The 12,345-nt window shown below is 41.6% G+C and overlaps 1 protein-coding gene across 1 annotated transcript in view; it reads right to left on the reverse strand.

Annotated features, from left to right (window-relative positions):
* BCAS2 (BCAS2 pre-mRNA processing factor) overlaps positions 1-12,345 on the reverse strand; it is a 33,968-nt gene that overhangs the window by 840 nt on the left and 20,783 nt on the right. The gene's annotated exons all lie outside the window — the stretch shown is intronic.

The following is a 12,345-nucleotide window of genomic DNA, read 5'->3' on the forward strand; positions in this document are numbered from 1 at the left end:
TTTTAACTTCAGGTAGTTTTCACAAATGACAGAGCTCCAAGGTCATAATGTATTTCAGCCTTGTCTTTGAGAGTAGCAAAAGTAGTTCACACATATTGAAATAAAGCTATTCACAGCAGTTTAAATTATTTTTAAAAAACTTTTAATTTTGAACAATTTTAAACATACAGAAAAGATGAAAGGATAGTATAATAAACACCCACATACTTTTCACTAGGATTTATCCAATTGCTAGTATTGTGCTACATTTGTGTGTGTATATATATAATCTATTAACTATCTTCCTATTTATGTGTCTTTTTTTCTTGCTGAAACCATTGAAAGTAAGTCCTAAACATCATAACACTTCATCGTTAAAACACTCCAGCACGTATCTTTGAAGAATATAAACCACAATACCTTTATCTTACCCACGAAATAAAAAAGTGATGCAATATTATGTAAATATATAGTACCCAAGTGTGTCCTCAAAATGTCTGATTGCTGTTCTAACTTAATATTTTCCCCTTAGCTATGACTTGCTCACCTCCTTTCCTCCTTGGTTTTCTCTACACTGCCAGGAAAGGTGGGGCCAGTGAGAATCAGCATACTTTGGCACCACTGTCATCCCCTCTTAACACTGCCTCAGCGGTTACCTGGTTTCTGCTTGAGAAGTTGCTCAATCTAGTGTTAGTTGTGGTGTGAATGAGTCCTCAGTCTTTCTTTCAATCACTAGTATGTCAACCCAGGTATTTTTATCCCAGATATCAGTGTCCACTGGTTTAAATTTCATTCTCTTTTTTTTTTTTTTTTTTGAGACGGAGTCTCGCTCTGTCACCCAGGCTGGAGTGCAGTGGCCGGATCTCAGCTCACTGCAAGCTCCGCCTCCCGGGTTCACGCCATTCTCCTGCCTCAGCCTCCAGAGTAGCTGGGACTACAGGCGCCCGCCACCTCGCCCGGCTAGTTTTTTGTATTTTTTAGTAGAGACGGGGTTTCACCGGGTTAGCCAGGATGGTCTCGATCTCCTGACCTTGTGATCCGCCCGTCTCGGCCTCCCAAAGTGCTGGGATTACAGGCTTGAGCCACCGCGCCCGGCCTTTTTTTTTTTTTTTTTGAGACGGAGTCTTGAGCTGTTGCCCAGGCTTGCTCTGTTGCCCAGGAGTGCAATGGTGTGATCCTGGCTCACTGCAACCTCCGCCTTCTGGGTTCAAGCAATTCTCCTGCCTCAGCCTCCCAAGTAGCTGGGATTACAGGTGCGTGCCACCACTCCTAGCTAATAATTTCCTTCTCTTTTTTTTTTTTTTTTTTTTTTTTTTTTTTTTTGACAGAGTCTCACGCTGTCGCCCAGGCTGGAGTGCAGTGGCGCGATCTCGGCTCACTGCAAGCTCCGCCTCCTGGGTTCACGCCATTCTCCTGCCTCAGCCTCCTGAGTAGCTGGGACTACAGGCGCCCGCCACCGCGCCCGGCTAATTTTTTGTATTTTTAGTAGAGACAGGGTTTCACTGTGGTCTCGATCTCCTGACCTTGTGATCCGCCCGCCTCGGCCTCCCAAAGTGCTGGGATTACAGGCGTGAGCCACCGCGCCCGGCTAATTTCCTTCTCTTATAAGCTTAGTTAACTAGTCTAGAAAACCTTGGGAACCTCAAGAAAACCCCAGGAACCTGGGCTACTTTAGCAAAAACTGATAGAAACACCCATAGATTATGTTTTTGGCCTCATCAAATGTTTATATCTTTTCAATTTACTGTGCCAAACCACTTGAAGTCAAGATGAGAATGGACAGTGAATTGATCCCTCTCCATTATAAATAGTCAGAACATTTTGGGGTTCCTGCTCCAAGGATGATCTGAGAACCATCCTAGAAATCTTGCAACATTTATCTCTGTTTGCATTTCATAAAAATTCCTCCAAATTACTTTAGGAGCTAGGACTTTGAGTCAATTTCACTTCTAATACCAGTCTGTATAGATGTAAAAAAGTAATGATGGCCTGGTCATGGTGGCTCTCCTGTAATCCTAGCACTTTGAAAGGCCAAGGCTGGCCAATCACTTTGAGCTCAGAAGTTGGAGACCAACCTGGGCAACATGGCAAAACCCCGTCTCTACCAAAAATGAAAAAATGAGCCGGGTGTGTTGGCTTGCACCTGTGGTCCCAGCTACTCTGGAGGCTGAGGCTGGAAGATTGCTTGAGCTGGGAAGTAGAGGTTGCAGTGAGCCAAGATCATGCCACTGCACTCCAGCCTGGGCGACAGAGCGAGACCATTTCTAAAAAAAGAAAAAAAGAAAAAAGCAATGACGATATGATTAACTAAAAGACACAAACAGAGCCAAGCCAATAATACAAGTTCCTGTAATGTAGGTAAACACACAAGAATTTTAACAGCTTGAAGACATAGAGGACACAGCCACATACTCAGATAGAGGGGTCAGTTTCCTTGCTCTTCAGGTTCCCTCCTGAGGTCAGATGACTTTTGCTGAATTTACCTGATGAGGGTTGAGATACCATCAGATATTTCAAGAAGCTCTCTTGCCATTCTCTTGGAGTTTTTTTAAAGCCTTGGTTCCCTTCTAGCACTGGAAATGGTAGCTATGTGTCTGCCTGCTCACTAAGTGCAAGTAATTGGTGATAACTCCAGCCCATTGCTGAATGTGAATTTGAGAAAAGAAGGTTGATTTTTCAGGCATACCATCCCTCTTAAAAGCCTAAATTTTAAGTTGGCCAGAAGATTACCTTTGCGATGTAGACACTAGAATTTGTGCAAAAAGGGAGAATACGATCCTTTTTTTAAAAAAAGTAATATATAAAAACCTTTTAAATTATTAGATTGTCTCATTTTAAATGTTTTCCCCATTTGGTGGTTTTTAAAAATTATGGTAAAATATACATAATGTAAAATTTACCATTTTCTACATTTTTAGGTGTACAGTTCACTGGCATTAAATACATTCATATTGTTGTGCAACCATCACCACCATCCATCCAAAGAGCTTTCATTGTCCCTGATTAAAACTCTTCTCTACCTGTTAAACAACTCCTCATTTCCCATTTCCCCAGCCCCTGGCAACTCTCATTCCATTTTCTATCTCTATGAGTTTGTCTACCCTACGTACCTTATATAAATGCAAATAGCCTCATAGTTAATGTGAAAATTAGTAAAATTAGTAAAAATAGATGTGACTATATAGAAAAAACATGCATTGTGTTTTTATGTGTAAATGCAATGACACTGTGTGTGTGTGTGTGTGTGTATATATATATATATACACAGCATACATATGCTATTTTGTAACTTTCTTCACTTAGCAATATAGTATTGTTATTGGTTATCTAATGCTGCATAACAAATTACTCCAAACCTTGGTGGCTTAAAACAACATTTATTATCTCATAGTTTCCATGGATCAGGAATCTGGATGTGGGCTTTGTTGGGGCTCCTGTTTCAGGATCTCTCAAAAGGCTGCAAGTCAAAATGTTGCCCAGCAGGAGGATCGCTTGAGTCCAGGAATTTAAGGCTGCAGTGAACTATGATCACGCCACTGCATTCCAACCTGGGTGACAGAGTGAGAGCCCACCACAAAAAAAAAAAAAAAAAAAAAATGCTGGGCGCTGTGGCTCACGCCTGTAATTCCAACACTTTGGGGAGGCTGAAGTGGGCGGATCAGCTGAGGCCAGGATTTCGAGACCAGCCTGGCCAACATGGAGAAACCCCGTCTCTACTAAAAATACAAAAATCAGGCCAGGTGCGGTAGCTTATGCCTGTAATCTCAGCACTTTGGGAGGCTGAGGTGGGTGGATTACTTGAGGTCAGGAGTTTGAGACCAGCCTGGCCAACATGGTGAAACCCCGTCTCTACTAAAAATACAAATATTAGCAGGGCATGGTGGCACACATCTGGAATCCCAGCTACTCAGGAGGCTGAGGTATGAGAATCACTTGAACCTGGGAGGTGGAGGTTGCAATGAGCTGAGATCGCACCACTGCATTCCAGACTGGGCGACAGAGTAAGATTCTGTCTCAAAAATAAATAAATAAATAAATAAATAAATAAATAATAAAAATTAGCCAGGTATGGTGGCAGGTGCCTGTAATCCCAGCTACTCCAGAGGCCGAGGCAGAAGAATCTCTTGAAACCCAGGAGGCGTATGTTGCAGTGTGAGCAGAGGTTGTGCCACTTCACTCCAGCCTAAGTAACAGAGTGAAACTGAGAAAGAAAGAAAGAAGGAAGGAAGGAAAGAAAGAAAGAAAGAGAGAGAGAGAGAGAGGGAGGGAGGGAGGGAAAAGAAAAAGGGAAAGGAAAGGAGAGGAAAGGAAAGGAAAGGAGAGGAAAGGAAAGAAAAAGGGAAAGGAAAGGAGAGGAAGGGAGAGGAGAGGAAGGGAAGGGGAAGGGGAACGGGAAGGGGAAGGGTGTTGCCTGGGACTGCAGTAGACTCAGGCTTTCTCATGTTGTTGGCAGGATTCACTATATCCCAGGCCATTGGACCAAGGGGTGCAGTTTTGCTCTGGCTGTCTGCTGGAGGCCACCCTCAGTTCCTTGCCACATGGACTTCCCCATAGGGCAGTTCACAACATGGCAGCTTGCTTCATCAGAAGAAAGACATGAGTCAGAGAGAGAGTGAGAGCAGAGTGAAAGTCAGTCTTTTATCATCTAATCTCAGAAGTGACTCTCTATCACTTTTGCCATATTCTATTCGTTAGATGCAAGTCACTAGGTCCAGCCCATACACACAGAAAGATGATACAAGGGTGTTAATATCGGAGGCAGGAATTGGGAGCCACTGTAGAAACTGCCTACCACAAATATCTTTCTGTTATCAGCATATATCTCAACTTCATCTTTTTTTTTTTTTTTGTAATAGTTACTCTCTTTTTTTTTTTTTTTTTTTTTTTGAGAGAGGATCTCTGGAGTACAGTGGCACAATCACAGCTCACTGTAGCCCCAACTTCCCAGGCTCAAGTGATCCTCCTAGCTCAGCCTCCCAAGTGAGACTACCGGCACATGCCACCAGGCCTGGCTAATATTTCTATTTTTTGTAGAGACAGGATCTTGCCATGTTGCCCAGACTGGTCTTGAACTCCTGGACTCAAGCAATCCACCTGCCTTGGCCTCCCAAAGTGTTGTGATGACAGGTGTGAGCAACCATGCTGAGCCTACTCTATTTTGAGATAAATGTCTGCAACTTAAAAAATTTGTCTAAAGATGAATATACCTCTGCATCATGGAGAAGACTGCAGACAGCCTACTATCCTTAACCTCTTCCTTGAAGGATAAACATAAATTCATCAAGAAACAAGGTGGGGGCTGGGCACGGTGGCTCAAGCCTGTAATCCCAGCACTTTGGGAGGCCAAGACAGTCGGATCACGAGGTCAGGAGATTGAGACCATCCTGGCTAACACGGTGAAACTCCGTCTCTACTAAAAAATACAAAAAACTAGCCGAGTGAGGTGGCGGGCACCTGTAGTCCCAGCTACTCGGGAGGCTGAGGCAGGAGAATGGCGTAAACCCGGGAGGCGGAGCTTGCAGTGAGCTGAGATCCGGCCACTGCACTCCAGCCTGGGTGACAGAGCCAGACTCCGTCTCAAAAAAAAACAAAACAAAAAAAACACAGTGGGAAAGGTATTCCAAGGAAAGAAAAAAGTATATGAAAATGGGTAAAAAATGGAAGGATGCATCATGGTGGGTTTAGAGAAATAGGAAATTTTTCCTTTTCTTTTTCTGTTTTTTTTAGAGGTGGACCTTGCTCTGTTGCCCATGCTGGAGTGCAGTGACATGATCATAGCTTGCTGCAGCCTTGACTGCCTGGGCTGAAGCTGTCCTCCTGCCTCAGCCTCCTGAGTAGCTGGGACTACAGGCACATGCCACCACATCCAGATAACTTTATTTTTTGTAGAGACGGGATCTTGCTACGTTGCCCAGGCTAGCTTTAAACTCCTGACCTCAAGTGATCCCCCTGGCTTGGCCTCCCAAAGTGTTGAGATCACAGATGTGTAATCTCTCATGCCTGAGATTACAAGCATGAGCACATCTGGCTGAAAATTTAAATATGGTTTGAGAAAGGGGTTCAGGCAGATGAGATTTACAAGATTTGGAAATAATAGCAGCATTTAACATGTGCCAGGCACCGTTCTATGCATTTAATGTGTAATAATTTATGTAATTCTTACAACAACCCTATCAGATAGAGTACAATTATTGTGCTAATTTTCCACCTGGAAAACAGACACAGAGAAGTAAATAAACTTGCCTGAGATCACATAGCTATTAAATGGTAGTTTGACTCCTGGCAGTTTGACTTCACTAGGTTCACTGTCTGCCTTTCTTTCATTTATTTATTTTTTATTTTTGTGTTTTTATAGAGACAGGGCCTCACTATATTGCCCAGGCTGGTCTCAAACTCCTGGGCATAAGTGATCCTCCTGCCTTGGCCTCTCAAAGTGTTGGGATTACAGGTGTGAGCCACCATGCCTGGCGATTATCTGCCTTTCTCTTAAAAACTTTGTATGCCATGGTAAGAAGTTTAGATTTTAATTTTAGGTAACAGGCTGGGCGCAGTAGCTCACGCATGTAATCCCAGCACTTTGGGTGGCTGAGGCAGACGGATGACTTGAGGTCAGGAGTTCGAGACCAGCTTGACCCACATGGCAAAACCCTGTCTCGACTAAAAATACAAAAATTAGCCAGGCTTGGTGGCAGGTGCCTGTAATCCCAGCTACTCAGGAGGCTGGGGCAGGAGAATCACTTGAACCCAGCAGGCAGAGGTTGCAGTGAGCCAAGATTGTGCCACTGCACTCCAGCCTGGGCAACAGAACAATACTCCGTCTCAAAACAAAACAAAACAAAATTAGGAACAAAGAACCAATTATTTTAAGCAAAGGAATGGTTTTATTAGATTAATTTTTGGGAAAGATTACTTTGGTACCAGCTTTGAGGGTTAACTAGTAGAAAAAGAAAGGTTACAAGGAGAACAGGGAAGACACTATTCCTATGATTCAGAGATGAGGAGGACCTGAATTCATGACAGGTGGCAGTGAATACATAGATCAGGATTAGTGTGCCATTTCCAAAGTAAACGAATAGGATTTGGTAACCAGTTGGATATAACGATTAGCGAGGAGTCAAGGACAACAAGTGAAGTTTGAGAATCTTGCAGAGCATCCAGGTGGAGCTGTCAGTTGCAATACTGCTGGGGAGAGATATGGCTAAAGATACAGATTAGTGAGTCATCCACTTCATTGGTGATAATTAAAGTCTATGGGAATGGATTGCTCAGGTTAGCTGATCCAAAACAGAGCCTTAGGGAACACCAGCATTCAAGCAATGGGCAGAAGAGAAATAGCCCATAAAAATACAGAGAAAGAGGGATAAAACAGGTAGGAAGATAATTAAAATACTAAACAGAAAGCAATAAATACCATAAAAGAGGTACAAACAAAGTAATGTGGGAGTTCAGAGGAGTGCTACAACTTAGTCTGAGTCTCTGTTAACTCACCTGTAAAATTAGGTTGGACTAAGTGATCTCTGAAATCACTTTGTCTCTAAATCTTTGAATCTATTCAATGTCTACCATGTGCCCATTAACATGGTAGATGCTATGGAAAGAAAGGCACAACCCCTACTCTAGAAGAACTTTCTTATTTTAGTTTTTTGTTTGTTTGTTTTTAGAGATGGAGTCTTGCTCTGTCACCCAGGCTGGAGTGCAGTGGCGCAATCATAGCTCACTGAAGCCTTGAACTCCTGAGCTCAAGCGATCCTCCCACTTCAGCCTCCCAAGTAGCTGTGGTTACACCCACGCACAACCATGCCTGGTTAGAAAAATTTTCGGTTTACTGGGGAGCTTAGTCTCTACACAGCTACTGAAACAAAACAAAACAAAAAACCCGAACAAACAAAACCCACTGGAGATGGAGATCATTTATAATTAAGGGTTGAATTTTGTGGCATAGCCTGTGGGCTGCAATCCAGAGAAGGAAGGTGTGATAATATGTGTATAGGAGCTTCATGGAGGAAGAGAGTGGACTTGGGCTGGATTTAGATGGAGAAGAATAATGTGGGCAGAAATAAAGGTATGAGTTCACTTACCTGACTGAACTTGAAGACCTCAGTTGGGAATTCATGGGAAGTAAGGTTTTAGATAAGTAGCATAAGGCCTACCTTACTAATCAACTTATATAACTTAGTTGGGGCTTAGAATAGACAGGAAGCAGTAGCGAGCTACTGTAGGTTGTTGGGCAGGTTTGTGATGTTTATTGTACGGGATATATTAATAGCTATTTTTATTGCACAAAATGTCTATCACTGATACGTTTTCCCATCACCAATTTCACACTACAGTGGTTGCTGTGATGTGCTGCCCAGATCGCCTCACTCCAGGTCTGAAGCACGCATGCATGCCCCCAGCTTCTGGTAGAGTAGACGGCTGGCAACTCTCAGCTAAGTCCTTCTCCGGGACTTGCCCTCAGCTGAACAGAGCCACTTTGCCTAATGTCCCACCACCTTACCAGGAGCAGCGCACATTAATGACTGGTTGATGAGCTTTACAAAGGCCCAGCCTCCCCAACCCAGTTCAGAAAAACCTTTAAGTGTCCTCCCCGCAGCTCCAGAGCCTCCTGGCTGAGGTCTTTGTTGCAAACGCAGCACAGTTCATCTCCTGCTCAATCCTGCTTCCTTTGCTCTCAACAGGTGTTGATCCCAAGAATACTTCCTAATGAACTTCCTACATTCTAATTTCCATCTCAGTTTGTTTTCTGGGGAATGAAACTGAAACATACATGATAATTATAGTTTTCACTCAACTTTTCATCTATGTTACTTAACAATTAAACTGCAGACATATTTTGTGAGCCCAGATTTTGGTTTGAGGAATGTTCTTCAACAATTTTGACATTTGTAGTTTAGAACACCAAGATCTACCTTTTATAAAACCTGCACTCTCTAAAATCACACACCCATTTTGGCACTATACATCAGTTCAGTTTTTGTGAAGACAGTAGTAGATACAAACAGCTAAGCATACGTAAGGAATATCAATCAAAAGGAAATAATGAATTGGTGGTAACTATGTCTTAGCAGGATATACCATAGGTTAATGGAGTGCATTGCTCAGCGTCTTGTATAGTAATACTCTTGGAGACACCAGGTCCTCCGTGGAGGTAGTCCACAAGTGGAAATTTTACAGTGTTGTTTTGGATCACAAAGAAACTGTGATATCATTTGATTTTTTTTTTTTTTTTGGTGCTTATCCAAAATATCTTAACCTATATACTTGGCACTTAACACTACTTAAAAAAAAAAATCACCAACTATGACACTATCAGACGGCTCTCAGCTAAGCACATTACTCTCCTTTAGTTTAAAAGCTCTACAAACAAAGTTCGGAAATTTAAAACTTGGAATAAAAATGGGCAAAAAAGTATTGTAAAGTTGGTGGTAATAAAGCGATCAGCATTGTTAGAATGGTTACCTCAGAGTGTTCAGAATATCAAAGTCCCCTGCAAAACATCTTGCTGAGATAATTGGCCTTGTAACTTTTTTTTTTTTTTTGAGACGGAGTTTTGATCTTGTTGCCCAGGCTGGAGTGCAATGGCGTGATCTCGGCTCACTGCAACCTCTGCCTCCCAGGTTCAAACTATTCTCCTGCCTCAGCCTCCTGAGTAGCTGGGATTACAGGCACTGGCCACCATGCCCAGCTAATTTTTGTATTTTTAGTAGAGACGAGGTTTCACCATGTTGGCCAGGCTGGTCTGGAACTTCTGACCTTGTGATCTGCCCGCCTTGGCCTCCCAAAGTGCTGGGATTACAGGCGTGAGCCACCGTGCCTGGCCAGTCTGGTAGCTCTTAAGAGGGAAAGATGAAGGGTGAAAAATGAGAAATTGTCCATCTATATTCCCAATGGCCTATGTCCTTTTAACATTTATTATTATTATTATTATTTTAAAGACAGGGTCTTGCTCTGTTGCACAGGCTGGAGTGCAGTGGCATGATCATGGCTCACTGTAGCCTTGAACTCCTGGGCAAGCAATCCTCCCACCTCATAGCTGGGATTACAGGCATGAGCTACACTGCCCGGCTCCTACATCACTTTTTTGTCCTTATGACATCTGTTTTTAAAAATTTCCTTTCCTCTGTTCGCAAAGGGCAAAAATAAAATCATAATAAAAAATAAAGTAAAATATACTTTCCTCAACACGATTAATAGACACAGTTTTAGAGACAAATAAATTTCAGTGTTCACTGAAATTATCAAATTTTTAACATGGAAATAGACGGGTTTATATGGCATTCTTTATAATACAACAAATTCTGTAAAGGGAAATATATTGAAAATGCTGGGTCTGTAATTGACAGATTGCCAAAGAATAAATTATATCCTGTGCTGTAATTATGTATTCAGCAATAATGAATACTAGGAGAAAATAGCAAAGTAGTAATTATACCAATTACAATTGATTAGTTGGTATTAACATAAAAAGATGTGCTCGTTGTGTTATACTCTATTATGTCACAAAAGGCTCTGATGTATTAAAGATATTTGATTTCTTTACAAAGTCCCTTTTTATAATTGACTAAACTCAGTGAGTTTGGAAGGAAACTGGGAATTTGTATAATTACTCATGATAAAAATTTATTTATTATGCTACAATTTTCATTGTTTTATGCTACTGTAGATTCTAATTTTCTAATCTGTTTTTCCTGTGTTATTGGTATACTAGCACTGCATTTTAAAAAATGGAACAAAGTAATCCAAAAGAACTGTACTAACTGGAACTCATAAATATCCACAATTGTTTATTTTTTGTTAGAAATTGAGATTCAAGGTAGCAAGGTAATTGCTACTCTATATAAAGTAGAGCTCTGTTGCTTTACAAATCTCCAAAGTGTGAATTTAACAATTTAGCAGGACAAATGATTTTACACTTCTGGTGAGTTGGATGCACTTCATAATTTTAACTGTAAAAGTGAAGTCTATGTGGGATTACATTTAAATTCTGAAAAAAATGCAAGGATCCTTCAATATATGAAACACCAAAGTAAATTTAATTATCTCCATTTTCTCAAGTCATGTAATGGAGAGCAGGCAGGTATAAATTGCTGCTGCATGGGTATTTATTTTACTTTTTAATGGCCTTGTGCCCTCTATGGTCAAACAAGGATACTACAGGAAATAAGCAGGACCTCTTAAAAATAGGAGGAGAGCATAACAGATGGCAGACTGAAAAGATCTTGAAACTTAGTGAAAAGCACAAAATAGAAAAGAAGCCAAATAACATTTAAGTGTGACTAACATGTTCTTAGGGCCAGTTTTAGTGAGTGGTAAAATTTAATTGTAATTATAAGCAAAAGTCTAATATATATGGCCATTAACAGAATTCAATTTAAGACTAAGTTGTACACACATCAATAGCGTATTATTTTGAAAGCATTTAGTTGTACGGTGTAGAAGAAGAAGGGAATACCAAGCTAAGATGAAGCTGAGTTTTTTATTATCCTGAATTATGTACCCTTAAAGCCCATATCCAAATTCCCTGACCAAACTTTTTTCAGATCTAGAGAAAAAAACACTACGTTAGAGAAACTGTTGGCTAAGTGTGGTGGCTCACGTTTGGAATCCTAGCACTTTGGGAGACCGAGGTGGGTGGATCACTCCTGCCCAGGTGTTTGAGACCGGCCTGGGCAACATGATGAAACCCCATCTCTACAAAAAACAGAAATCTTAGCCAGGCATGGTGGCACCTGCTTGTAATCCCAGCTACTTAGGAGGCTGAGGAGGGAGAATCACTTGAGCCCAGGAGATTGAGGCTGCAGTGAGCTGAGATTGAGCCACCACACTCTAGACTGTGCAACAGAGTGAGATCCTGTCTCAGGGGAAAAAAAAAAGATTTCTGGTTGGTAAAATGTGGTACTTAAAAGCAGGACTTGAAAGTTGCACACATCACTTCAATTCCTGTCTCATTGGACACAACCTCGTCACACAGCATATGTACATGGTTGGATGGGAAGCTGGGCAGTTAGTTTTTAGTTGAGAATCCATATGCCCAGCTAAAACTTCTGTCATTATAAGAGAGGATGGCATATATTAGAAGGACAAGTAAGGAGTCCTTGCTACAGTAAGTCACTGAGACAACAAGCTCTGAGTTTACCCCTTTCCTTCTGAAAGACATGTAAAAATACAACCGAGTGAGATATGCATAGGGATCATCTTGAATCTGTATGATATATTTAGAAAGTAAGTTATTAAAAACTGCAGGTTTTGGCTGGGCGTGGTTCACGCCTGTAATCTCAGCACTTTGGGAGGCCAAGGTGGGTGGATTACTTAAGGATAGAATTTAGAGACCAGCCTGGCCAACATGGTGAAACCCCATCTCTACTG

Source organism: Papio anubis, chromosome 1 (genome assembly GCF_008728515.1).
Source record: "Papio anubis isolate 15944 chromosome 1, Panubis1.0, whole genome shotgun sequence".
NCBI classification, from domain to species: domain Eukaryota; kingdom Metazoa; phylum Chordata; class Mammalia; order Primates; family Cercopithecidae; genus Papio; species Papio anubis.